The sequence below is a fragment of the Mustela nigripes genome, chromosome 7 (assembly GCF_022355385.1).
Source record: "Mustela nigripes isolate SB6536 chromosome 7, MUSNIG.SB6536, whole genome shotgun sequence".
In the NCBI taxonomy this organism is placed as follows: Eukaryota; Metazoa; Chordata; class Mammalia; order Carnivora; family Mustelidae; genus Mustela; species Mustela nigripes.
Window position 1 is genome coordinate 19,920,004 of NC_081563.1, and position 26,857 is coordinate 19,946,860.

Genomic DNA, 26,857 nt, shown 5'->3' on the forward strand with positions numbered 1-26,857 from the left:
CCCATGGGCCCCAGTGAGAATGGTCTGCACAGCTTCCCCCTGGGGTCTGAACCAAGAACTCGGTGTACAGGAGAGGGCTTGAGGGTCCCAGGTCACAACAAGCAATGTGCCAGTAAGCCAGGGACCTGGGAAATCTGGATCATGGATCCCAGAGCCAATGCAGAAAAGACATACATTAGGGCTGATTTCTGGCCTAGAATAATTTCTGGACTCTTAAATTTAACCAAGAACCTGGAAAAATGTTGGGAGAAATAGTTTTGAAGTAAGGATGGCTTTTCTAAATATGACACAAAACCCAGAAAGCAGAAAAAAAAAATTAGGCTGTCTAAAACGCTGTAATTGGGGAGGAACAGCACATTGCAGTGAAAAGGTGAAAGGCAACATGTTTGTAGCATGATGCTTGAGTAGAGGGCCAGCCTTAACGTAAGAGATTTTTATCTTACATCGGTAAGATAGAAAATAGGCAAAAAATAGAAAAAGTCTCTTACTGAAAAAGAATTATCAATAGTTTGATAAACATATAAAAAAATCCACATTGAGGGGCACCTGGGTGGCTCAGTTGTTAAGCATCTGCCTTTGGCTCATGATCTCAAGGTCCTGAGATCGAGTCCCACACTGGGCCCCTTGCTTGGCGGGGAGCCTGCTTCTCACTTTCCCACTCCCCTAACTTGTGTTCCCTCTCTCGCTGTGTCTCTCTTGTCAAAAAAAAAAAAAAAAAAAAAAAAAAAAAAATCCACATTGAAATAAAAAAGAAAAAACAGACAAAAATAAGAAAACAAAAAAAGAAAAAAGTAAAAAAATGAAATAAAATATTCCGTCACCTACTAATTATCAAAAGACAAGATACTGATTATATTCATTGTTGAGAGAAGTGTAGTGATACATGTATAAAAAATGTGTGTACAAGGATGTTCAAGGCAGTTGTTCGTGATAGAAAATGAATTAAACAACCAAAATGTCCATTCGAAAGGGACATTTCCAAACAACTGAACATCGCTGTGGAAAAAAAGTGAGATAACTCTATTTTGAGGTGAATCCCCCTATATATGGTAAAGTGTGAAGTGTATATTATGCCATCTTTTACATAAAAAAGGGAATCTATATTCAACTTCTATGCTTTTTATACCTAGAATATTTCTGGGAAAACACCTCAGAATGTTGGCAACTGTTGCTTCTGGGGAAGGGGATTAAGGGTGCAGATGTCTATTTGATAAATATCTTTTCTAAACATAGGTATGTATTTTCCCAATTTAAAAAAGGAAGAGTAGATTTATTTTTTTATTTTTTTAAGAGTTTATTTATTTATTTGAGAGAGAGACAGTGAGAGAAAGCATGAGCAAGGAGAAGGTCAGAGGGAGAAGCAGATTCCCCATAGAGCTGGGAGCCTGATACGGGACTTGATCCCAGGACTCCGGGATCATGACCTGAGCTGATGGCAGTTGTCCAACCAAGGGAGCCACTCAGGCATCCTGGAAGAGTAGATTTAAACATGCACACACACACATACGTAAACACACACGTGTGCATGCTCATACACACACACACACGCACACACACACATACACACACACACAATCTAGGGTAAAAATCTAGCCCCAGTACACTTCTACTTCCCCCACCTCCTCAACTATCCCCTTGCTAGGATGGCTGCCAAGACATAGTGGACACACAGAGCAATGACATACATGGGAACAAAGACTGTTAATAATTGATTTCAGAAAACTTGAGAGTGATAAAGAATTAGGTTTGAGAACATAGAGGGGGGATGCCATCAGCATGTTGGGAACCGTCCATGGCAGCTGCAGGTTGTCTCAGAGGGGCTGGGGGACATGGGCCACCACCAGCTTCTGCCACAGTCACCAGAGTGCATCAGTCCAAGCCTAAGGTGGTCCTGGACTGGGCTCGACAGGGTCTTTCAAGGAGCAAAACTACAGAAGAGAGAGGTGGAACCGTTTCTGTAATTGGAGAGAAGTTTCAAGCACTTTTGCTTATACACAAAATTACTGAGGAAAGATCGGACAGAAATGATACAGGTTCTGGGAAGTGTCCATTGACTTTACCTCTGGATTCCTCAGGGCTTCACACTGCCCACCAGACAGCCATAAGTGATATTTGTTTTAAATGAATCAGTGGATAAATGACACACGCCAAGGGGTGTCTGGGAGGCTCAGTGGGTTGAGCATCTGAAGCTTGATCTCAGCTCAGCTCTTCAGCTTAGGGTGGTGAGTTCGCCTGTGTGGGAGCACCACGCCCAGTTAGGAGCCTACTTAAAAAAAAAAAAAAGAAAGAAAGAACACATCAAGACATTAATGGTGGCTGAAACTGAATGGTAGGATTTGGCACGTGTTCTGTATTTTTCAATTTTATATTCCATAATGGGAAAAAAAGTTCTAATAAAAATATCAGATCTTGGGTGCCTTGGTGGCTCAGTCGCTTAAGTGACCTACTCTTGAAAAACCAAAAAACAAATCTTTTAGTCTCAACTTCTTTCTTACAGACCAACCAAGTTCAGAGTCCTTCAGGTTGGCCCAGGCGTCCCCGGGTTGGCAGGAAGCACCTGGAGGCAGAATCAGGTCTCAGGCTTAGGGTGGGGTTCAGGCAAACAGGTCCTTAATTGCTGTCACTCTACTCCCTAGTCAAAGGTCAACCATGAGGCTATTGACCTCTGTTAATGATGTTTGGAAACCAGTTAACCCCTGCAGGCAGCTTTTCTGGGCTCCTAGGATGCACCCTGGGCAAAAGAAATTTCCTTTCCATTCCTTGGTGCTTTGAGCCCTCCAGGCCAAGTCAGCAGAGTCTTTGATAGCAAAGGTTTATAATCTGGGTTTCTCTCCTCTGTATCCAAACAGGTTATTTTAGGAGGTTTTACCTCTATTACTATGTAAACTACTAATAGATTACTAAAGAATAAATGTAGTTTAGACCTTTAGTCCATATGAATCCTAAATTCTTTCTCTTTCCACCTGATGGGGCATGACATTATTGGAAATATTAAATGATGGGTTGTTAGGTTGGGAAGGGACCTCACCTGAGATCCTGGGACCAAGGATCCAGAAGGGGGTCCCGCAGGCCCAGCCAAGAGGCTCCTTGGCTTTGCACAGGATAGAAGTAAAAGGAGGGCAAGAGGGAAGTGAAAGGAGTTCACTGAGTAGCTTGAGTGACCGAGAAGAGCAGACGGTGTGTCTGGGAGACTCAGAAAGGAAAAGAGAGTTGGAGGTGGGGCAGTTAGGGGTTGCTGAGGGTTAAGGGTTTCCATTGGAAAGAAGTCCCGGATACGTGTTCCTTCAGGAATCCAGGATAGGGTCCGACCAAAGGTCAGTGACCAGTGAATTATAGGTGCTATTTCATAAACTGCTGAAGGTAGGGAGCGTTGATGCCAGCGTCAGCTTAGGTTTGTTGGAAGCTAATGTTCTAGAACATGTTTGGGACCCGGCTCTTAGTCATTGTCAGGTGTTTGGGGGCCAAGGACGAAACTCAGAGAATGCTTAACTCTCTTGTTTCCCCCTTGGAGTGGGAATGCAGCTTCTCTGGTTTTTACTCAGATGCCAGGTGAAATATAGAATGTGAGTAATTAGGGCCTAGCAGGAAAACAGCAGAAATGGAGCCTTTTCAGTTTCCCTGCCTCACTGTTGTCTACTCCAGCTATGCCGGCTCTCTCAAATTATAGAAGAGGAAAAGGAGCCAGGAGGTCACACAGCTAGTGGATGGCAGAACCAAAGCTGAGAGCCAGGTCTTCTGACTTTGAATCTAAGGAATTTAGATAAAGGAAATTAAGATAGATCAATTTAAATACAGAATCATAGGAACTTCTAGCCACAAAAATGCATTAAAGATAGTTTGAGATAGCATTTGATCCCACAAAGAAGTTCTTCAAAAAGATCCCAGGTCTTCAAAAAGGCTTCTTTTCCTAAGGAGGAGAGGAAATGAATAGAATATAAAAACAGGAGGGAGTATGGAGAGTATGTGCCTAAGAATAAAGCAGTTCTTTCAAAGTCAGCTCATGAATACCTTACTTATCTAGATGTCCTTAAATCAGCAAATGTGACCACTGGGAACAAAAGCTGTGATCTACAAGGAAAAATACGAAATGTCTCATACAAATCACAAAAGGCTGCAAGATGGTAATATAGCTCCACAAAGAAGAACAATTGTTTTTTCTATGAGTGAACAACTACGTGTTAAGGTTTGAAAGGGGGCAAGTAATGGGGAAGCAGACACAAGCATCAACAAGGTTCAGGAAGGAACACAAGGAAGCAGACACAAGCATCAACAAGGTTCAACAACTCTTGATCTGGGGATCAAGAGGAGCTTCCTTACTGGAAGAGCTGACAGAGAGAAGGTGGTTTGGATCTCAGCCAGATGCATTTCCCAATACATCTTCCCTGAGCTGAATTTAGCTAGCTAGTTTCTGACACAGCCAGGCATCTCCGGGTCTCTCTTGTAGGAACAGGGTTGCTCAGGAGGAGTCTGGATGACTGGCCATTCCCAAAGCGGGAGCATTGAGAGCTTATTCTGCATTCTTACCAAGCAGTGAAATCACTTTTTGCTTGGGAAGAGGGAGAGGGGACAAAGACTATATATCCTTCTGGCAGGAGACGTTCCCTCCCCTTGGTGGAAATGTGAGAAGAAAAGGGTAAATGTTCCATGCCAACACCATGCAAGATTATAACAAGATTTATTTCAATAGTCTAGTGAAAGAGAAAACTAGAAAACTTCATTTAACTAATGACAAAATATACAAATGAGTAGATTTTATAAAATCAGTAAACCTAGAAAATCTGTTCCAACACCTTGCTACACACCTTAGGGTAATTGTGTGTCAAGAACAAAAAAATGGGGGCACCTGGGTGGCTCAGTGGGTTAAGCCTCTGCCTTCGGCTCAGGTCATGATCTCAGGGTTCTGAGATCGAGCCCTGCATCAGGCTCTCTGCTCAACAGGGAGCCTGCTTCCTCCTCTCTCCCTGCCTGCCTGTCTGCCTACTTGTGATCTCATCTGTCAAATAAATAAATACAATCTTAAAAAAAAAAATGGTACGTTCTGGAAGCCTGATATTACTGCTTCTATCCCACTTATCTTCTGACTCACTTCCTAGTATCACCCTCCACCCATAATCCCAGGTTTACCATGGAAGTAGTCACCTTGTACCGTCATGCTACTGTTCCCTGACTAAGGTCAATGAGGACACACCTAATGCGTTGGAACATTACTCTCTTCTGAGATATTCTGGGAGCCCCAAGCTGGTGAGAGCCCAAGCTTGGGTCCGCAACATGTAAATCTCAGCAGTTACTGGTTTTCAGTCATGTGGACTGGGGAAATGGTCTGCGCTCAAAGGAAGAGTAAGGCTAAGGTGTGGACAGAAATGGAAAGAAACAAGAAGAGAGTCCGTTGTTTTAACTTCAGTTTATTCTTGATGCTCCTTTGCACTCCTGATCTTGAGTTTCATCAGGGATCACCCCCCCCCAGCTTCTTTTAATTATTTCCCTTCTTGCTTGAGCTAGTTAGAGCAGGTTTCTGTTATTTGCAGCTGAAGGAATGTGTAGGACACATGCTCAGAAAAGCCAAGGAAGCTGTGAGGACAGAAAAGTGGTCATTATATCAAGTGACAGGAGCAAAGAACCTTGTGATTCAAGACACCCACTTCATCCTTCTAGAGACCTTGCTTTTACACCAAAACAATGAAGGAGTTGAATTACGTGATCACAGTAGCACAGCTGACCCTTGAACAACAGAGGTTTGAACTGCGTGGGTCCACTTACATGCAATCTTTTTTCAATACAATACAGTGTTATAAATGCATTTTTTTCTTCTTTAAGATTTTCCTCCTTTTTTTTTTTTGGAGTAGTTGGCACATGATAGTATATTAGTCTCAGGTGTACAACATAGTGGTTCAACAACTCTGTACCTATGCCAGGCTCACACAAGTGTAGCCGTCATCTGGCACCATACAATGCTATTACAATACCATTGACTAGGTTCCCTACGCTGTATCTTTTATTCCTGAGACCTATTCATTCCATACCTGGAAGCCTGCACCGTCCGCTTCCGGTCACCCCTTTTGCCCATCCCCCTCCACTCTCTTATGATTTTCTTAACATTTTGTTTTCTCTAAGTTACTTTACTGTAAGAATGCAGCATACAATACATGTAACACACGAAGTACATGATAACAAACTGCTTATGTTATCAGTAAGGTTTCTAGCCACCAGTCAGCTATTAGTGGTTTTTTATGAGGGGGTCTAAAGGATTATATACAGATTTTTGACTGTGCTAGAGTTAGCACTCCTAATCCTCAAGTTGTTCAAGGATCAACTGTACTTTTAAAAATATTGTTCCAATTCCTTCTGGCCCTCCTGGTTTCTAATGCAAAATCCATAGTTATTGTTCCCTGGTAAGTAATGTGTCATTTCCATGGCTGCTTTTAAAGTTTTTTTCCTTTATTTTGAAACTGCTATGATGTGGCACGGCTGGGGTTTTTTTTTAAGGCTTATCCTGTTTTGGATTCACTGAGCTTTTTGCATATGTAGCTTTATGTAACCCATCAAATTTGAGCATTTCAGCCATGATTTCTTCAAGCATTTTTTCTGTACCACATTCTTTCTCCTTTCTTTCTTGGACTTTAATGACAAATATTAGACTTTTTTCCTCCTATATTATTTTTTTCATAGACCCCTGTATCTTTGTTCAGTTTTTCAAATATTTTTTTCTCTCTCAGTTGCAAATAACAGATGTGATTATGTGAACTTCCTTGAAATAGGAAGTTCATTCTGGATTATCTGGGTGGGCCCAAAGTAATCACAAGCATCCTTATAAAAGGAAGACAGGACTGTGGGGGACAAAAAAAATCTACAACAGAAGCTGTGTTTGGGGTGATGTGCTTTGAAACTGGAGAAAGGGACCATAAGCCAAGAATGAAAGTAGCCTCTAGAAGCTGGAAGAGGGGGGCGCCTGGGTGGCTCAGTGGGTTAAGGCCTCTGCCTTCAGCTCAGGTCATGGTCTCAGGGTCCTGGATCAAGCCCCTCATTGGGCTCTCTGCTCAGCAGGGAGCCTGCTTCCTCCTCTCTCTCTCTGCCTGTCTCTGCGTACTTGTGATCTCTCTCTGTCAAATAAATAAATAAAATCTTAAAAAAAAAAAAAAAGCCAGAAGAGGCAAGGAAATGGATTCTTCTCCTGAGCCTCCAAAAGAAATGCAGTCCTGCTGACATCTTTATCTTAACCCTGTAAGAGTAAGTTCTGATGTCTGATCCTCATGACTGTAAGGTATGACATTTGTTTTGTTTTAAATCACTATATTTGTAGTAATTTGTTATAAAAGCAATATGAAACAAATAGAAATCATGCAGTAACTTAAAATTTTTTTTTTTGATTACTGTTATTACGATTTGTATCTTTCTGTTTTCTGTTTCTTCACCAAGACTTCATCCTCTCCTTCGTTTCAGGAATATTCATACTTATGACAATTTTATAATAATTGCTTTAATGTCTTTTTTTTTTTTAGGTAATTCCAACATCTGTGTCATTTTAATATTGCTGTCTGCTGTCCATTGTTTTTTTTTTCCCAAGTGAGTTGAGATTTCCTTTTTTTTTTTTTAATATGCCAAGTAATTTTGGATTGTATCTGGACATTTGATGTTATGTTGTTTAAATCCATTGGAAAATGTTGATATTTTTGTGTTAGCAGGGATTGACCTGGTTTGATTAGGGTCATGAGATCTGACTGACCACATGTGGATTGTATTTTTAACATCAGTTCCCTTCCCATAAGTCTTAAGTGCTATTCAGATCTGTTGCACATACGCCCCCAGTGGCCAGTATGGGCCCTGGGGATGGTCTGTCTCACTGTAGTTCTAAGTGTATGGTGGTATGCTATTTTAGGGTCAGATTCAGACATGCATAACAGGGGATGATCCCAGGATTTCATAAAACTCAATGGGGTCATCTTCTTGAACTCTTTATCCCTCAAGTCATACAGCACACTTACCCCTGTCTCTATTGCGTGTGTGTGTTTTCTTTTTAAAGACTTTATGTATTTGACAGAGAGAGATCACAAGTAGGCAGAGAGGCAGGCAGAGAGAGAGAGAGAGGAGGAAGCAGGCTCCCCGCTGAGCAGAGAGCCCGATGCGGGACTTGATCCCAGGACTCTGGGATCATGACCTGAGCCGAAGGCAGTGGCTTAACCCACTGAGCCACCCAGGCGCCCCTATTGCGTGTGTTTTAAACACAATTTTAAGTGCATTACAGAAGGCTTATGACAGAGATTTCCTTAATACACTCTTCTCAAAGTAGCATGCACATACCTGTTATAACCATCATTAGTACTTTTTCCCCCTTTTTTAGAGGGTGGTAGGGGCAGAGGGAGAGGGAGAGATAAAGTCTTAAGAGGCTCCATGTTTAGCGCCAAGCCCCATGTGGCGTTTAATCTCACAACCCTGAGATTGTGACCTGAGCCAAAATCAAGAGTCAGATGTTTAACCCACTGAGACATTCAGGCACCCCTTTACTACATTTGTTAAAAAAATTCTTTAGGGGCACCTGGGTGGCTCAGTGGGTTAGAGCCTCTGCCTTTGGCTCAGGTCATGATTCTGGGGTCCTGGGATCGAGCCCCACATTGGGCTCTCCGCTCAGCAAGGAGCCTGCTTCCTGCCCTCTCTCTCTGCCTGCTTGTAATCTCTGTCAAATAAGTAAATACAATCTTTAAAAAAAATTCTCTAAATGAATTACAGAATAGCAATCACATCCATCCCCCCCCCCCTTTTTAAAGATTTTTATTTATCAGGGCTCCTGGGTGGCTCAGTGGGTTAAGCCTCTGCCTTTGGCTCAGGTCATGATCCCAGGGTCCTGGGATTGAGCCCCGTATAGTGCTCCCTGCTCAGCAGGGAGCCTGCTTCCCCCTCCCTCTCTGCCTACTTGTGATCTCTCTCTCTTGGTTAAATAGGTAAATGAAATCTTAAAAAAAAAAGATTTTTATTAACCTATTTGACAGAGAGAGAGAGCGAGAAAGAGAGCGAGCAGCAGGAAGAGGGAGCAGCAGGAAGAGGGAGAAGCAGGCTCCCCGCTGAGCAGGGATCTTGATGTGGGACTCACTCCCAGGACCCTAGGATCATGACCTGAGCTGAAGGCAGACACTCAACCAACTGAGCCACCCAGATGCCCCATATCCATTACCTTTAAAAAGACTGCTTTGTGTGTAGCAGATGGATGGCACTCTTACAGTCACTGTTATTACATGTGTTTCTAAACCCTTCTCTTGATGCATTACAGAAGAACTAAGTATCCTTAGAACACTTAATAATATCTTTTACAGGGGAACCTGGGTTGGCTTAGTCAGTTAAGTATCTGCCTTTGGCTCAGGTCATGATCTCAGGGTCCTGGGATCAAGCCCCTTGTTGGGCTCACTGCACATTGGAGAGTCTGCTTCTCCCTCTCCCTCTGCTCCACCCCCAGCTCATGCTCTCTCTCTGTTAAATAAATAAAATCTTAAAAAAAAATCCTCTACAGGATAAAATCCAACCTCCTCAAGTCTAACTGATGTAATGAGATGGGTAGAGGCCATTTGATGGGTCACAATTGCCAATAGGAAGTGAACTGATTGCTTCCTGACCTGATAATACTCAGGTCAAATAAAAATGAAGGTGAGTACCATGCTGTTTCCTTCAGTGTGGGGCAGGATTAGTTTGGACCTTTATCTCACACCTAAAGAATAAGTCCCACCAAATAGGAGTTTGCATTCAATTAAAATTCCACTGTGTTAGGGTGACAACGATATATCAAAAATATAAAAGCAAGAAAATAATTTATTTCAAAAAGCAACTTTGATATTAGTTTATTAGAGCAATGCAGGCTTGTTGAAAAAAATTAAGATAACTAAAGATAATGTATAATTTAGAAACTGAAAGTACTCATGGCTCTTTTTCTGGTCATGAAATGAACCAAGCTGTATACTTTGCTTTTGAGATATTTACTTTAAAAGTGTTATGTTTCCTGTTATTGTTTCTAAAAATGAAATGTCCACAACTTTCATGTTGCTCTCTCACACACAAAAGAAATATACAAAGAAGTTGTTTTTTACTTAATGTAGTTCTCAGATTGTTTTTCTTGAGTCTGAATTTTAAACAAATTTTAGAAAGGAAATTTATTGAAGAATGGCCCAAGAAGTGGAAATAACCTACCATACAAAAATAGTAGAATTAATAAACAAATTATAGATAGTTTTACATGTACTACCATACTTTATTACTTATTTATTTTTAAAATTCAAACAATATTTATTTATTTATTTGAGAGAGAGAGAGAGAGAGAGCGCACATGCTCAAGCACGAGCAGTGGGGAGGAGGAGAGAGAGAAACAGACTCCCTGCTGAGCACAGAGCCTGACAAGGGGCTTGATCCCAGGACCTGGGATCTTGACCTCAGTCAAAGGCAGATACTTAACTGACTAAGCCAACCCAGGTTCCCCTGTAAAAGATATTATGGTGGGCACTCCCACCATACCTTAAAGCCAGGCAGATATTAAAATGAGTGAACTAGATCTATACATACGGATGTGAATCAACCTCAAAACAATGTTAAATCTAAACAGTGTTGTAAATAGTTAAGAACAGTGGGGTACCATCAAGTACACACACATACTCAAAATAATGCCACATTGAATCTGGATGTGAACACATGTAATGAAAGTTTAAAATATGAATAGGAATGATAACCTCAAGATAGTGGTTACCTCTGGGGATAAAATGGAAAGAGAGAGTAAAGATCTAGAGCTTCAGCTGAAACAAAAAAGAAACAAAGTCCCAAAACATGGGTGGCAAAAGATTAACATCTGTTAATTTGCGGTGCTGTGTGGATCGCAAGTATGTTACTTTCCATATGTTATAGTTAAAATGGATAATGATGATGATGATCATGGACAGAGAGGTGAGGAAACCTTCCTTCCTTTGACTGTTAAGAGAATATTTGGGGGCATCTGGGTGACTGAGTTAAATGTCTAACTCTTGATCTCAGCTCAGGTCTTGATCTCAGCCTCTTGATCTAGGGGTCATGAGTTCAGGCTATGGGCTGGGCTCCATGCTGGGCTACTTTAAAAATAAAAGGCCATTTGATTCATCCTTATGCTTTTTCTGCTAAAAGATAAGATTTTTTTTATGATGTAGCAATTTTGTAAAGGAAACTTAATTTTTGAATAGTTATACATTTACAGAGAAACTGCAAAGATAGTAGAGAGAGTTTTCATAGACTCATATACTTATTATAAACATCAGTATGGTAAATCTGCCACAATTAATGAACTAATATTCATACATTATTTTAAACTGAAGTCTGTACTTTATTCAGATTTCTCAGTTTTTAAAAATCTAATATCTTTTTTCTATTTCAGCATCTCATCCTGGAAATCACAATACATTTAGCCATCATGTTTCCTTCGGCTTCCAGACTAACTGGGATTTTGTAGAATGTCCCTCGGTTGAAGTTTCTACTGTGTCCTTATTTTACCACTCTGAGCGAAGTGTAGAACTTCTTACCTCTTTTATATCTCATTTCTTTCCCCCCGTTTTATAATAGTTGTCTTAAATATTTCTCCTGCATACATTCAAAACCACACCAGTGTTATACTTTTTTAAAACCAGCAAATATAATTTTAAAAACTCAGAGAAATGCCTATTGTATGTACCTGTATTTTTACTTGCCATGTTCTTTCTTCTTTCCTGATGCTTCAAGGCTCTTTCTTTTATCATTTTCCTTTTGTTTAGAGAACTTCTTTCGGCCATTCTTTTATTTTTTTTCCCCAAGATTTTATTTATTTATTTGAGAGAGTGAGAGAAAGCATGAGAGGGGAGAAGGTGAGAGGGAGAAGCAGACGCCTCATGGAGCTGGAGCCTGATGTGGCACTCTTTGATCCCAGGACTCCAGGATCATGACCTGAGCTGAAGGCAGTTGCTTTACCAACTGAGCCACACAGGTGCCCTTCCTTCTTTTTTAAAAAAATTTATTTTTCATTTAAATTCAATTAATTAAAATGTAATATATTATTAGTTTCAGAGGTATAGGTCAGTGATTCATCAGGCTTATATAATACCCAGTGTTCATTACATTACATTCCCTCCTTAATGTCTATCAGCCAGTTCCCCCACCCTCTCACCACCTCCCCTCTAAGCAATTCTCAGTTTGTCTCCCATGATTCAGTCACTTATGGTTTGTCTCCCTCTCTAATTTTGTCTTGTTTCATTTTTTCTTCTCTTTCCCTATGATCCTCTGCCTTGTTTCTTAAATTCCACACATCAGTGAGATCATATGATAATTGTCTTTCTCTGTTGACTTATTTCCCTTAGGATAATACCCTCTAATACCATCCACATTGCTACATATGGCAAGATTTCATTTTTGATGGCTGTGTAGTATTTCATTATATATATATGCCACTTCTTTATCCATCATCTGTCAATGGACAACTGGGCTCTTTAAATGATCTGGCTATTGTGGACATGGCTGCTATAAACATTGGGGTGCACATCCCACTTTGGATCACTACATTTGTTATCTTTGGGTGTAAACCCATAGTAGTACAATTGCTGGTCACAGGGTAGCTTTATTTTCAACTTTTTGCAGAACCTCCACACTATTTTCCAGAGTGGCTACACCAGCTTGCATTCCCACCGACAGTGTGAGAGGGTTCCCCTTTCTCTGCATCCTTGCCAACATCTGTTGTTTCCTGACTTGTTAATTTTAGCCATTCTGACTGGTTTAAGGTGGTGTCTGATAAGACATTTACAAATATCTTCTCTCATTCTTTCAGTTATCTTTTGGTTTTGTCAACTGTTTGCTTTACTGTGCAAAAGCTTCTTGTCTTGATAAAGTCCCAATAGGTCATTTTTGGCTTTGTTTCCCTTGCCTTTGGAGCTGTGTCTAGCAAGAAATTGAGGCAGCTGAGGCACAGAGTTTGCTACCTGTTTTCTCCTCTAGGATTTTGATGGATTCTTGTCTCACATTTAGGTCCATTTTGAGTGTGCTTTTGTGTATGGTGTAATTCTTCTGCATGTGGCTATCCAATTTTCCCAACACCATTTGTTGAAGAGACTGTCTTTTTTCCACTGGATAGTCTTTTCTGTTTTGTCAAAGATTAATTGACCATAGAGTTGAGGGTCCATTTCTTGGTTCTCTATTCTGTTCCATTGATCTACATGTCTGTTTCTGTGCCAGTACCATAGCATCTTGATGATTACAGCTTTGTAATAGAGCTTGAAGTTTGGGATTGTGATCTCACCAGCTTTGGTTTTCTTTTTCAACATTCCTTTGGCTATTTGGGGTCTTTTCTGGTTCCATACAAATTTTAAGATTATTTTTCTTGGCCCTGTGAAACCAGTTGATGGTATTTTGATAGGGATTGCATTGAATGTAAAGATTGCTCTATTTGTTCTTCCAATCCATGAGCATGGAACATTTTTCCATTTCTTTGTGTTTTCTCCAATTTCTTTCATGAGTTCCCTATAGTTTTCTGAGTACAGATCCTTTGCCTCTTTGGTTAGCTTTATTCCTAAGTATCTTACAGTTTTGGGTGCAATGGTAAATGGGATCGACTTCTTAATTTCTCTTTCTTCTGTCTCATTGTTCATGTATAGAAATGCAACTGATTTCTGTGCACTGATTTTATATCCTGCCACTTTGCTGAATTCCAGCATGAGTGCTAGCAATTTTGGGGTGTAGTCTTTTGGGTTTTCCACAGAGTATCATGTCATCTGCAAAAAGTGAGAGTTTTACTTCTTTGCTGATTTGGATGCCTTTTATTTCTTTGTATTGTCTGATTGCTGAGGTTAGGACTTCTAGTACTATGTTGAACAACAGTGTTGAGAGTGGACAAACCTGCCATCTTCCTGACCTTAGGGGGAAAACTCTCAATTTTTCCCCATTGAGAATGATATTCAGTGGGCTTTTGTATATGGCTTTTATGATATTGAGGTGTCATATCTGTAGCCCTACACTGTGAAGAGGGTTTTTTTTTGTTTTTTTGTTTTTTTTTAGATTTTATTTATTTATTTGACAGACAGAGATCACAAGTAGGCAGTGAGAGACGGAGAAGCAGGCTCCCCGCCAAGCAGAGAGCCCGATGCGGGACTCGATCAAAGGACCCCGGGATCACGACCTGAGCTGGAGACAGAGGCTTCAGCCCACTGAGTCACATAGGCACCCCACTGTGAAGAGTTTTAATCAAGAAAGGATGCTATATTTTGTCAAATTTCTTTTTGCATCTGTTGAGAGTATCATATGGCTCTGTCCTTTCTTTTATTAATCTGATTTATCATTTTGGTTGATTTGTGGATGTTGAACCAAACTTGCAGCCCAGAAATCCCACTTGGTAGTGCTGAATAATCCTTTTAATGTACTGTTGGATCCTATTGGCTAATATTTTGGTGAGAATTTTTGCATCCATGTTCATCAGGGATATTGGTCAGTAATTCTCCTTTTTGGTGGGGTCTTTGTCTGATTTGGGGATCAAGGTAATGCTGGCCTTAGAAAGAGTTGAGACATTTTCTTTCTATTTCTATTTTTTGAAACAGCATCAGAAGAATAGGCATTAATTTTGCTGTAAATGTTTGGTAGGATTCCCCTGGGAAGCCATCTGACTCTGGACTCTTCCTACTTGGGAGATTTTTGATGACTGCTTCAATTTCCTTGCTGGTTTGGACACCTGTGTGGCTCAGTTGGTTAAGCCACTACCTTTGGCTAGGGTCATGATCCTAGAATCCTGGGATTGAGTCCCACATTGGGTTCCTTGCTCAGTGGGGAGCCTGCTTCTCTCTCTGCCTCTGCCTGCCACTCTGCCTGCTTGTGCTCGCTCTCTCTCTCTGACAGATAAATAAAATCTTAAAAAATTAAAAAAAAATTTCTTTGCTGGTTATGGGTCTGTTCAAGTTTTTGGTTTCTTCCTGGCTTAGTTTTGGTAGTTCATACCTCTCTAGGAATGCATCCATTTCTTCCAGATTGCCTAATTTGTTGGCATATAGTTACTCATAATATGTTCTTATAATTGTTTGTATACCTTTGGTGTGGATTGTGATCTCTCCTCTTTCATTTTATTTATTTTGGTCCTTTCTCTTTTCTTTTTGACAAGTCAGGCCATCAGTTTATTAATCATTAATTGTTTCAAAGAACCAGATCCCAGTTTTGTTGGTCTGTTCTACTGTTCTTTTGGTTTCTATTTCATTGATTTCTGCTCTGACCTTTATTCTCTTGTCCTGCTGGGTGTAGGCTTTATTTGCTGTTCTTTCTCCAGCTCCTTTAGGTGTAGGGTTAGGCTGCTTATTTGATACCTTTCTTGTTTCTTGAGAAAGGCTTGCACTGTTATCTACTCTCTTAGGACTGCCTTTGCTGCATCCCAAAGATTTTGAAAACTTGTGTTTTTGTTTTCAGTTGTTCCATGAATTGTTTTAGATTCTAACTTCCTGGTTGACCATTCATTCTTTAGTAGGATGTTATTTAGCTCCCATGTATTTGAGTTCTTTCCAACTTTCTTCTTGTGATTGAGTTCCAGTTTCAAAACACTGTGGTCTGAATATATGCAGGGAATGATCCCAGTCTTTTGGTATCAGTTGAGACCTGATCTGTGACCCAGGATGTGACCTATTCTGGAGAATGTTCCATGTGTGAAGAATGTGTATTCTATTAATTTAGGATGGGATGCTCTGAATATATCTGTGAAGTCCATCTGGTCCAGTGTGTCATTCAAAGCCCTTGTTTCCTTGTTGATCTTCTGCTTAGATTATCTATTACAATGAGGGGGGGTGTTAAAGTCCCCTACTATTACTGCATTATCAATGTGTTTCTTTGATTTGTTATTAATTGGCTTACATAATTGGCTGCACCTATGTATAAATATTTACAATTATTAGATCTTGTTGGATAGACCCTTTAATTATGATATAGTATCCTTCCTCATCTTTTATTACAGTCTTTGGTTTAATATCTAATTTGTTTGATGTAAGTATTACCACCCCAGTTTTCTTTTGATGTCCATTAGCATGATAAATTTATTAAATTTATCACTTTAAATCTGGAAGTGTCTTTGGGTCTACACTTGATCTTAGCCAAAAGGCCGAGAAGCGATGTGTGTCTTTGGGTCTAAAATGAGTCTCTTGCAGACACCATATCAATGGGTCTTGCTTTTTTATCCAACCAGATATCCTATGTCTTTTGATGGGGGCATTTAGCCCATTTACATCCAGGGTAACTATTGAAAGATTTGAATTTAGTGCTATTGTATTACCTGTAAAGTCTCTGTATATTTCTCTGTTCCTTTCTGGTCTATGTTACTTTTGGGCTCTCTCTTCACTTAAAGGATCCCCTTTAATATTTTTTGCAGTGCTGGTTTAATGATCACAAATTTTTCATTTCTCTTTGTCCTGGAAGCTTTTTTTTATCTCTATTTTGAGTGATATTCTTACTGAATAAAGTATTCTTGGTTGCACATTTTTCTTATTTAGCACCCTGAACATATCATGCCAGTCCTTTCTGGCCTCCCAGGTCTCTGTGGATAGATCTACTGCCAGTCTAATGTTTCTATCCTTGTAGCTATGGACCTCTTGTCCTAAACTGCTTCCAGGCTTCTCACTTTGTCTCTGAGATTTGCAAGTTTCACTATTATATGTCAAGGTGTTGACTTACTTTCATTGATTTAAGATTTTTTTTTTTAAATTTGACAGACAGAGATGGCAAGTAGGCAGAGAGGCAGGCAGAGAGAGGAGGGGAAGCAGGTTCCCTGCTGAGCAGAGAGCCCAATGCGGGGCTCCATCCCAGGTCCCTGAGATCATGACCTGAGCCAAAGGCAGAGGCTTTAACCCACTGAGCCACCCAGGTGCTCCATTTTCATTGATTTTAAGGGGAAGATTCTCTGTGGTTCCTGGACTTGAAGGCTGCTTCCTTCCCCAGATTAGGGACATTATCTACTATAATTTGCTCCAATATCCTTCTACCTGTCCCCCCCCCCCCACCTTCTTCTGGGATCCCAATTATTCTAATATTCCTTTGCTTTACCATATTACTTATCTTTCCATTTCTCCCTTCACGATCCAGTAGTTGTTTATCTTTCTTTTTCTCAGCTTCTTTATTCTCCATCATTTTGTCTTCTATATCACTAATTCTCTCCTCTGCCTCATTTATCCTTGCAGTTAGAGCTTCCACTTTTGATTGCATCTCATTAATAGCCTTTTTGATTTCAACTTGGTTGGATTTTAGTTCTTTTATTTCTCCAGGGATTCTCTAGTGTCTTCTGTGCTTTTTTCAAGCCTAGCTAGTATCTTTATAGTCATTATTCTGAACTCTAGTTCTGACATCTTACTTATGTCCATACTGATAAGGTCCCTGGCAGCCAGTACTGCCTTTTGTTCTCTTTTTTGAAGTGAGTTTTTCTGTCTTGTCATTTTTGAAGAAAGTAATTGCTTTTCTATTTGCAGAGTTGCAGTTATTTTCTTAGATCTCTGCTTGAGTTCACAGGTGTTCAGAATGATTTGATAGCTAGCTAGCTGAATTCCTGGAACCAAACAAAACTAAGGTCTCCTACTCCTCCACCATCTAACTAATATATAATGTTGAATTCAAATTCAAATACTACTGAATTTTAAATTTTTCCCACCAAGACAGCTCAGTTGTTGGAGAAGCAATGTTGATTTGTTTGGGACAAGAAGGTAGAGCCCCCAGCATTCCCCCTAAGAGCCCTGTGCTGAGCTCAAGAAGGATTTAGAAGTATTTGCAGCTTTTCAGTCTTGAAGACCACAGGAAGAGCCAGGGTCATAAAGGAAGGCTGCCTGGGAAGAACCTGCACAGTTTTTGAGCCTCAGAGAAGGAGAGTCCCAAAGTAGTTCTGGCTTGGACCCAACCCCCTCTGGACACACCTCTCTCAGACTCCATGGTCTTGCCTGCAGTAATTTATCTAGATCCTGTCATCCTCTTCCAGCTCCTCCTCAGTCTTCCCAGTACCTTTGAGAGCAATACGTCTTCAGGGCCAGGGTGATGATGGCCATGGCTGCCACGGACTCCAGCCACAGACACCTTCTTTATGAGAGAATTATTTCTTCTAATATATTTCTAGGCTTTCATTTCTAAAATAAAGTCTTTACTTGTAGCACTTCATTAAGCTTAAAGGTTGTGCCTGTACAAAGATGGAATTTTTTAAATTACTGATTAAAAGTGCCTTTATCCTACTTAATTCTTCCCTTGGCTTTTTTATCTATTTCCTTAGTTACAAGCCTTATTCCTTTCTAGGAATTTGGGCTCTTTTTGAATCCATTTTAATGTCTTCATTCTTTATTTCAAAATTTTCTAGAAAAACTGTTGTTTCTTTCTTTTTTTTTTTTTTAAGATTTTATTTATTTATTTGTTAGAGAGAGAGAGAGAGAGAGAGAGCACAAGCAGGGGGAGCAGCAGGCAGAGGGAGAAGCAGACTCCCCATTGAGCAGGGAGCCCGATGCGGGACTTGATCCCAGGATGCCTGAGCTGAAGGCAGATGCTCAACCGACTGAACCACCCAGGTGTCCCTGTGGTTTCTTTCTGTTGATTACCTACCTACTGATTTAAGAGGGGACTGGCTGGTGGCTACCTTAATGGCTTACTTCTCAAATGATTCTCTTTGGCCTTTCTTATTCCCATTCTCATTTCCCAGGAAGAGAAATCCCGCATGAGAAATTTGCTGTTGCTTACATCAAAAACTTACAACTATCTTCCCATAGATAAGAGACAGGTTATCCTAAACAAGCGCCCTATTAACATGGGTCCCTTCCTACTTCGTAAAATGTTAGACCTTTACAGTTTTATATATACTGCAGGATTTTATAGTTCTACAGTTTTAGCTTTGCAAATTTGCCATAATGTTCTGGTAGATAGTCTTAAAAAGTTATTCAAAGCAACTTTAGCTAAAATAATAAAAAGCTCATAAATTATAAACACTGAGTTCATGATATTCTTCTATCTTTCTCTGGTCATCAATAGACGTTTGACTGTAGGAAGTATGCATATGTTATTTTGTGCTTTTCTTTGGAATATATTGTTATTTTACTTTTAGAAATCGAGATAAAATTCACTTACCATAAAATTCTAAAGGGTACATTTCAATATTTTTTAGTATATTCATAAGGGTGTGCAACCATCACTAATTCCAGAACGTTTTCATCACCCTAAAAGAAACACCATACTGATTAGTAGTTATTCCCAATCTTGTTCACCCTCATCCCCTGGCAATCACTAATTCACTTTCTAATCCACTTTCTGTCTCTATGGATTTACAAATTCTGGACATCTCATGCAAGTGAAACCACATAGCATACGGTCTTTTGTGCCTGGCCTCCTTCACTTAGCATAATGTTTACAGGTTCATCCATGTTGTAGCAAGCCTCAGTCCCTCATTCCTTTTTATGGGTGAATAATATCTCATCGATTGGATACACATTTGTTTTGCTTATACATTCATCAGTTGATGGACATTTAGGTTGCTTCCATTTTTTGGCTATGATGCATAATGCTCCTCTGAGCATTTATGTACAGGTTTTGAGGCATATACCAAGGAGTGGTATTGCTGGGTCGTATGGTAACTCTGTCTAACTTTTTAGGCACCAGCAACAACACACAATTTTAATTTCTCCTCTCCTTGCCAACACTTATTTTCTGGAGTTCCCTCTATTTTTTTTTTAACCCACTCACTGATCTTTTTAATGATTATATATTTTATCACATTGATTTACCACAGTTAATAGCTTGGGTCCTTAATTCATTAGAATTTTGACTATTTGCATTTCCCCTGGCAATGATAAATATGGCTCTTTCTAACTCTTGACAATAAAGATTCTTTTCTTTCATATTATTTCCTGAAAGCATTTTCTTCCAATGTGGGATTGCTAAGGCTACGAATATGAAGAGTCTTATATCACTTGTTGCTACAAGCAACATACATTTCTTTATTCCCTCACAGCCCAATTTAATTCAGTAAAAACTTACTAAGGCCCCCCTCTTTCTTGTCACTCACTGCCTCTGGAGGTGGCAGCTGTCTTCTACTCAGCATCATGACTGCCCTCAGACTTCTGGCGAAGCCCAAGATTGTTAAAAAGAGGACCAGGAAGTTCGTCTGGCACTGTCAGACCAATATTATCAAAATAAAGTGCAACCAGGGGTGCCTGGGTGGCTCCGTCGGTTAAAAGTCTGCCTTTAGCTCAGGTCATGATCTCAGCGTCCTGGGATGGAGCCCCATGTCAGGCTCCCTGCTCTCAGGGAGCCTGCTTCTCCCTCTCCTCCCTGCTCATGCTCTCTTTCTCTCTCTCTCATAAGTAAAAAAAAAAATCTTAAAAAAAACCTTGGGTGCAACTGGTGGAAATCCAGAGGCGCTGACAATAGGGTGCACAGAAGGTTTGAGGGACAGATCTTGATGCCCCAGCATTGGCTTTGGGAGAACACCAAAACAAAGCACATACTTCTCAGTGGCTTCTGGAAATTCTTAGTCCACAGGGTCAAGGAGCTTGAAGTGCTGCTGATGTGCTACAAATCTTACTGTGCAGAATTGCTCACAATGTGTCCTCCAAGAATTGTAAAGCCATTGTGGAAAGAGCAGCCCAACTGGCCATCAGAGTCACCAATCCTCATGCCAGGGTGTGCAGCAAAGAAAATGAATAGATAGCTTATGTGCCTGTCATATTTATGTTAATAAAGCCATAAAACTACCAAAAAAAGAAAAAAGCTTACTGAGGATTTATTGAGTACTAGGCATTATGTGAGGTCCGGGCTTTACAGATGTGGTACTTAGCTTCAAGGAACTTAAAGTCCAGTAAGACAGATAAGAAAATAGGTAATTTCATAACACGTAAGTATGAAGAAACAGGTATGCACAGGATGCTGTGGAAGGACAGAGAAACAGTGGGAAATCAAGCTTGCGTGCATGCGTGTTGGGAGGAGGAGTCAGAGAGGAATAAAGATGAAAGTAATTCAGAGCAATCAAGGGAGCAAGATGTTTTAAAGAAACAACAGTGGGCGGTGGAAGCTGATGAAAAGTCGGATAAGAAGTCTGAAGGCAGGGCGCCTGGGTGGCTCAGTGGGTTAAGGCCACTGCCTTTAGCTCAGGTCATGGTCCCAGAGTCCTGGGATTGAGCCCTGCATCGGGCTCTCTGCTCAGCAGGCAGCCTCTTTCCTCCTCTCTCTGCCTGCCTCTGCCTACTTGTGATCTCTGTCAAATAAATAAATAAAATCTCTAAAAAAAAAAAAAAACAAAGAAGTCTGAAGGTGTCCATCTGATTTAGCAACAACGCCTGGAAGCAGCAATTTCAGTGGAGCTGGTGAGGCTGGAAACCAGAATGATGAGGGTTGAGAGTGAGTGGGAGATTTGGAAGCACGAGACAGATTATGTTCAGTAAACAAAGCCTTGTGACAGGGTTTTTAACTGTTTTAGTTTTTGACATTCTTTTTCCCAATACCTTAACACAATTCAGTTTAAAACCACAACTATTGGTTTCCAAATCTGTTCCTGATGAAGTTTATTTCCAGTTCTGTCTTTTAGCTGTTGTAGCTAATTTGAGGCAGTACAGTATTTGCAAAGTTGACTGTAATATAGTCTTCCCATCCTTCCGGGTAGACTCCATTGCCAGGTGACTTTGCCATTCTATTCATTAAGAGGTGAATCTGTTTTCCTTCCCATGAATCTGGGCTGGCCTGGTGATTTGCTTTGTCTATAAGAATGAGACACAAGGGATACTGTGTGACTTCTGAGTCTAGGTGTTCAAAGGCTTTGCAGTTTCCATTTATGCTGTCTTGGAATAGTAGTAAGACCAGCAAGACTAGCAGGACTGCCCAGCTAAACCTAGCCCAAAATGCTGACCTACAGAATTATGAGCAAATAAAATAGCTGTTATTCTAAGCTACTAAGTTTTATGTGATCCATTATGTGGCAATAAATAACTTTTACATCAGCTGAACCTTTTATTTTCTTGCAGCTCATGCCAACTGGTAAGACGTCTCATAATGAAAGGCTAAGTATCATTAGTGTACTTAGAGAGCTATTTCTGTATCTCATCTTTTAGATTACTTATCTAAATATTAATTCAGTATCTCAAAGTCTTCAGAGAGTTTTGATTCCAACACTTTCTTATTCTTGAGTCAATTCTCTGTCCAAGATAAAATATCTCACACTTTTAACAGTGAACTTTTTAAAAGGGGAGTAGTAAGGGGAGGAAGGAAGAGAGGGAGAAACCTTGAAGAGCCAAGGCACTGGATAATACTGGTCACTCATAGAATGAAGTAATAATGTACTTCTTTCCTGAAGTCCATGTATTATTCAATTTTGTATCTCCAAGGTCCATAATGGTATCTGTATTTGGCACATGGCTAGAGTTCAACAAGGATACATGAAAAGATAATGAAGTTGCTACTTCTACACATTGTTTCATATTTGTATGTCTTGTTTCCTGAAAGTAGAGCCAGATTCTGCTAGAGTTCTGGTCCAGTAGGCAGCACAGCCTTGAGTACATCAAGGAAGATCTCAAAGCCTTATGCAGTAGATATCTATGTGGGCAACTATTGCCTGAACCCCTGCCCCAGGTTTTTGGGGATTCCTACAGGAAAATGAAGCACAGCAATATTTCCTAATCTCTTGCTCTTCTTAGTTTTTTTTCTGCTACTACATTTCTCTTCCACCGAAAACTAAATAACTGTCAATCTCAAGTCCAGTGATCTCAAAGTTTCATGAAGACAAAAATCATCCTTACTCCAAAATGGGGTATGTAGGGGCGCCTGTGTGGTTCAGTAGGTTAAACATCTGCCTTCAGCTCAGATCATGATCCTAGAGTCCTGGGATTGTGCCCTGTTTTTGGCTCCCTGCTCAGCAGGGAGTCTGCTTCTCTCTCTCCCTCAGCCCCTCCCCCCTCCACTCATGCTCTCTATTTCTCTCAAATAAATAATAAAAATAAAATCTTTTTTAAAATGAGGTGTTTGTATGGCTCCAGGCTCAAACTGAAATAATAAAAAGAATGGTGGTTACATTTGGTTATAACTGCAGACCTGACATCAGATGGGCAAAAAGCAAAAAGGAATATGAAGAAAGACATAAGAAATAAGGAGAAGGGGTGATGCCATTGTGGCTACTCATCTGAATGATTTGTACTTGGTTCACCTACAGTTCTGCTTCCAGTCTAGTGTAATAATATTGAATAATACTGAATACTGAATAATACTGAAGAGAGGGATGTTTGTATTGGAGAGGTATCGATTCTCTGCTCAGAAAATACAGATGCTTGGGTCACTACCAGAACTTTAAGAATGCTCAAAATAAGCCCAGTATAAAATTTTGCCTGAGGGATGCCTGGGTGGTTCAGTTGGTTAAGCATTTGCCTTTAGCTCCAGTCATGATCCTAGGGTCCTGGGATCGAGTCCTGCATTGGGCTCCTTGCTTAGTGGGGAGCCTGCTTCTCCCTCTGCCTGCTGCTCCCCCTGCTTGTGCTCTCTCTCTGACAAATAAATAAAATCTTAAAAAAAAAACCCAAACTTTGCACATTTTTTTTTTAGATTTTAGATTTTTTAGGTATTTATTTTTTTAAATTTTATTTATTTATTTGACAGAGAGAGACACAGAGTGAGAGGGAACACAAGCAGGGGCAGTGGGAGAGGGAGAAGCAGGATTCCTGCTGAGTAGGGAGCCTGATTCGGGGCTCAATCCCAAGACCCTGGGATCATGACCTGAGCTAAAGGCAGATGCTTAATGACTGAGCCACCCAGGTGCCCTGTAGATTTTATTTTTAGGTAATCTCTACACCCAATGTGGGGCTTGAACTCACAACCCTGGGATCAAGAGTTGCAGCTAGGCACACCTGTCTGAGATCAGTTTTTAAAAAGAATTTTCCTTTTATGTGTAACAGTCATGCTCATGAATAATGGCTATAAAAGAAATAATAACTCATCTCTAAAACAGGAATGGTAAGTATGCAGAGAGTCTAAATAACTAGTACTGTCATTCATCTCTTACTTCATATCACAGTAGTTCCTGGTTCTGTCTGAATCTTTACACTGATTCTCTGAGTTTTGAATGACTACAGACACAACTGAGTTTGTGTTCAAAGGTTAAGGAAACAAAAATGGCCAGAAAACCACTGGGAGGTTGGCGGGGTGACAGGTCCCAGAATACCATAGACCTTATCCACCTCCACTCACATGGGAAATAGGAGGTACAAAGTAGTATTAGCTTATGCCAAATCTCAGTATGTTGCACAGACCTTTTCTGTGATAAAGAATTTGATTGATGACCCACTCAAATCGAATTTCGACACTTTCTTACCTAGTAGGATTATGTTTGAGAAAATAAAAAATATAGCAAAGCCCAGGCAGAGAAACCCTAACCTAAAAGGTTTACTCTAGCCAGGGAATTCCATTTTTAAGAAAAAATAAGCAACTTAATGAGGCTGTTCAGTTCTTTCCTAGTCACCCCCCACTGCCTCTAGCCTTGACTAAAAACTGACTTGTGAATTTTCCTTTTTTAAACATCTTACTTGGGTGCCTGGGTGGCTCAGTCAGTTTAGTATATGCTTTCGGCTCAGGTCATGATCCTGGGGTCCTGGGATCAAGTCCCACAAAGGGCTTCTTGCTCAGTGGGGAGCTTGCTTTTCCTTCTCCCTCTGCTGGCCCCTACTTGTACTCTCTTCTTTCTCTGTCAAATAAATAAACAAAATCTTAAAAAACAAAACAAAACAAAAAACCCCAAACATCTTGCCATGGTAACTTACAGAAGCAAGGTGTAGCAGAAAAATTATCTAAAAGTTTGATGACATGTTCTCTTATTCCAATTTTGCCACAAACTGGGTGACTTTTGGGCAAGATATATAATCCTTCTGTTGTTCTGTTCTGTACAATTAGAGCAACTACTTGGCCCATGGCTCAGGCTTGTTAAGATGACCTAGTGAGATGCCAAATTACTTTGAGAATCATAGAATTAGCATAAGGCATCACTATTATTTTAAAATGCAAACCAAATCATCATCGTTTTATAAGCTTCCTTGGGACCCTTGGCCATTTTTATGGCTTTAATAACTTATATTGGAGTTTTTAACTATATTAGTCCTTAACTTTCAATTTTCTAGATATCTCCATTTATCTGACATCCTCTTACTTAAGACGAAATAAAATAGGAATGCCAGGAATGAAAACACTTTTTTTTTTTTTCCAGATTATAGTAACATTGCTTCTAGCCCAAATATTTTCTGTGATGACCATTCTGGAAGGCAGAAAGTATGATCAGTGTATGAGAGAGAAACTTCAGCCGGTGAGGAGGCAGACAAGGGGTGGGTAAGCACAGGTCCTATAACAAAAGTCATTTGAGGGGAGACTGGGTGGCTCAGTTGGTGTCCCCTTTGTCTCCATGCACAGTGGGGAGTCTGCTTGAGATTCTCCCCCTCCTTCCTCCATTCTCTAAAATAAATAAATCTTTAAAAAGGCATTTGATATGAAGAATTTTTTTCTCTTCATGTTATTTAGAAGAAACACATAGGGGATGGAATCTATAGCATTTTACTTGGGACGTAGCTCCAGTCTGATGAATATATTGTCCAAAACTTGTATTTAGTGCAAAGGTGTGTCAACTCAGGATTCTTATCAGTACACAGAAGGGATTTTAAATACAGTACATGCACAAAGGCATTACTTTTATGTCGAAGGAGGTGGTTTCATAGTTTTCCTTTCATTAGAGCCAATTTCCTTCTTAAAGGGAGATCCATATTTCTAATGTCCACAAGGCAGACACTACACAGCACATCACAGCACATCAGAGAGATCTTTGCTCATTCATTCATCAAAATGTATCAACAATGTATTACCTATAAAGCACTGGACTATAGCACACGGGGAACATTAAGATGTACAAGATACAAATCCTCTCCTTAGGAGTGAGGGGAAACAGTCATTCAAGTTTAATCTGCCATGTGCCAAGGCTGATGATAGAGGCTTTGTATCTACTACCTCATGAGAACCTTATACTTTAGAAGGTGAGCTAAGACACACGCAGAAATAATAATATACTTGGCATATGCTGAGCACCCAATAATTATGTTTAATGAATGAATATAAGGAACCTACGAGATCTCAAAATAATCACTCTCGTTTCAGAGACCCAGAGATTCAGAGTCCCTGTGAGGTAGTGGTTTCCGACACCAAGAACCTCATTTCATGTTGGGTTGACCACTTCCGAGCTGTATAATGAATGGTCTGACCCTGGGCAGGTTGAATAACCTGAATTTTTATTTCCTAACCTGCGATTTGGGTAAAGAGCCTCCCACTTCATAGTATTGTTATGCGGGTTGGTGATAACGTCTGTAAAGCTCCCCGCGTAGAAGGCTCTTGAAAAAGCGGTAGCAACCAGCACTATGATTAAATTTTACTACTGGATTGATACACTCTAACCATTGATGTAGTCCAGTTCTGTGCATGCACTTCCTGCAAACGCCCTTAAAGACCCCTAGAGACTCAGACCAGTGCTTTTACCTTTAGCAATTTCACTTTGATAGAGAGGAGTATGGAGAGGCCTGAGGGATTTGTCTCCAGCGCCCTTTCGCGGCCCTTTATAGACTGCAAAAAGCCTGGCACCAAGGCTCCCCACCTGCTTCTCGACGTCTAATCACGGTTCCTAAGCACCTACTACGCGCAACGCGGCGCACCGCGCCAGGACCTGCAGGGAGCCGGCCCGTACCCTTTCTCTGGTCTTTTACGTCACGGTTTGAGGCGACTAAGCCCTCTTCCCTAACGTACTGTTGAACTGGTTCGCAGGCAATCGCGGTACCCTCAAGGACACCTCCAAATCCCCACACGCGTGCGGAACCACAGAAACTCCCGCCGCCCGCCTCCCGCCGCAGGGAGGAGCAAA

General features: G+C 40.5%; 1 long non-coding RNA gene across 1 annotated transcript; it reads right to left on the minus strand.

The window, feature by feature from the left end:
- Nucleotides 1-5,394: 5,394 nt before the first annotated feature.
- LOC132021202 (uncharacterized) lies at nucleotides 5,395-26,847 on the minus strand. Its single transcript, XR_009405266.1, has 4 exons — nucleotides 26,479-26,847; nucleotides 24,495-24,652; nucleotides 19,066-19,154; nucleotides 5,395-5,568 (listed from the first exon to the last, which is right to left on the minus strand). It is a non-coding gene; the product is annotated as an uncharacterized LOC132021202 (long non-coding RNA).
- Between the last annotated feature and the right edge of the window lie 10 nt (nucleotides 26,848-26,857).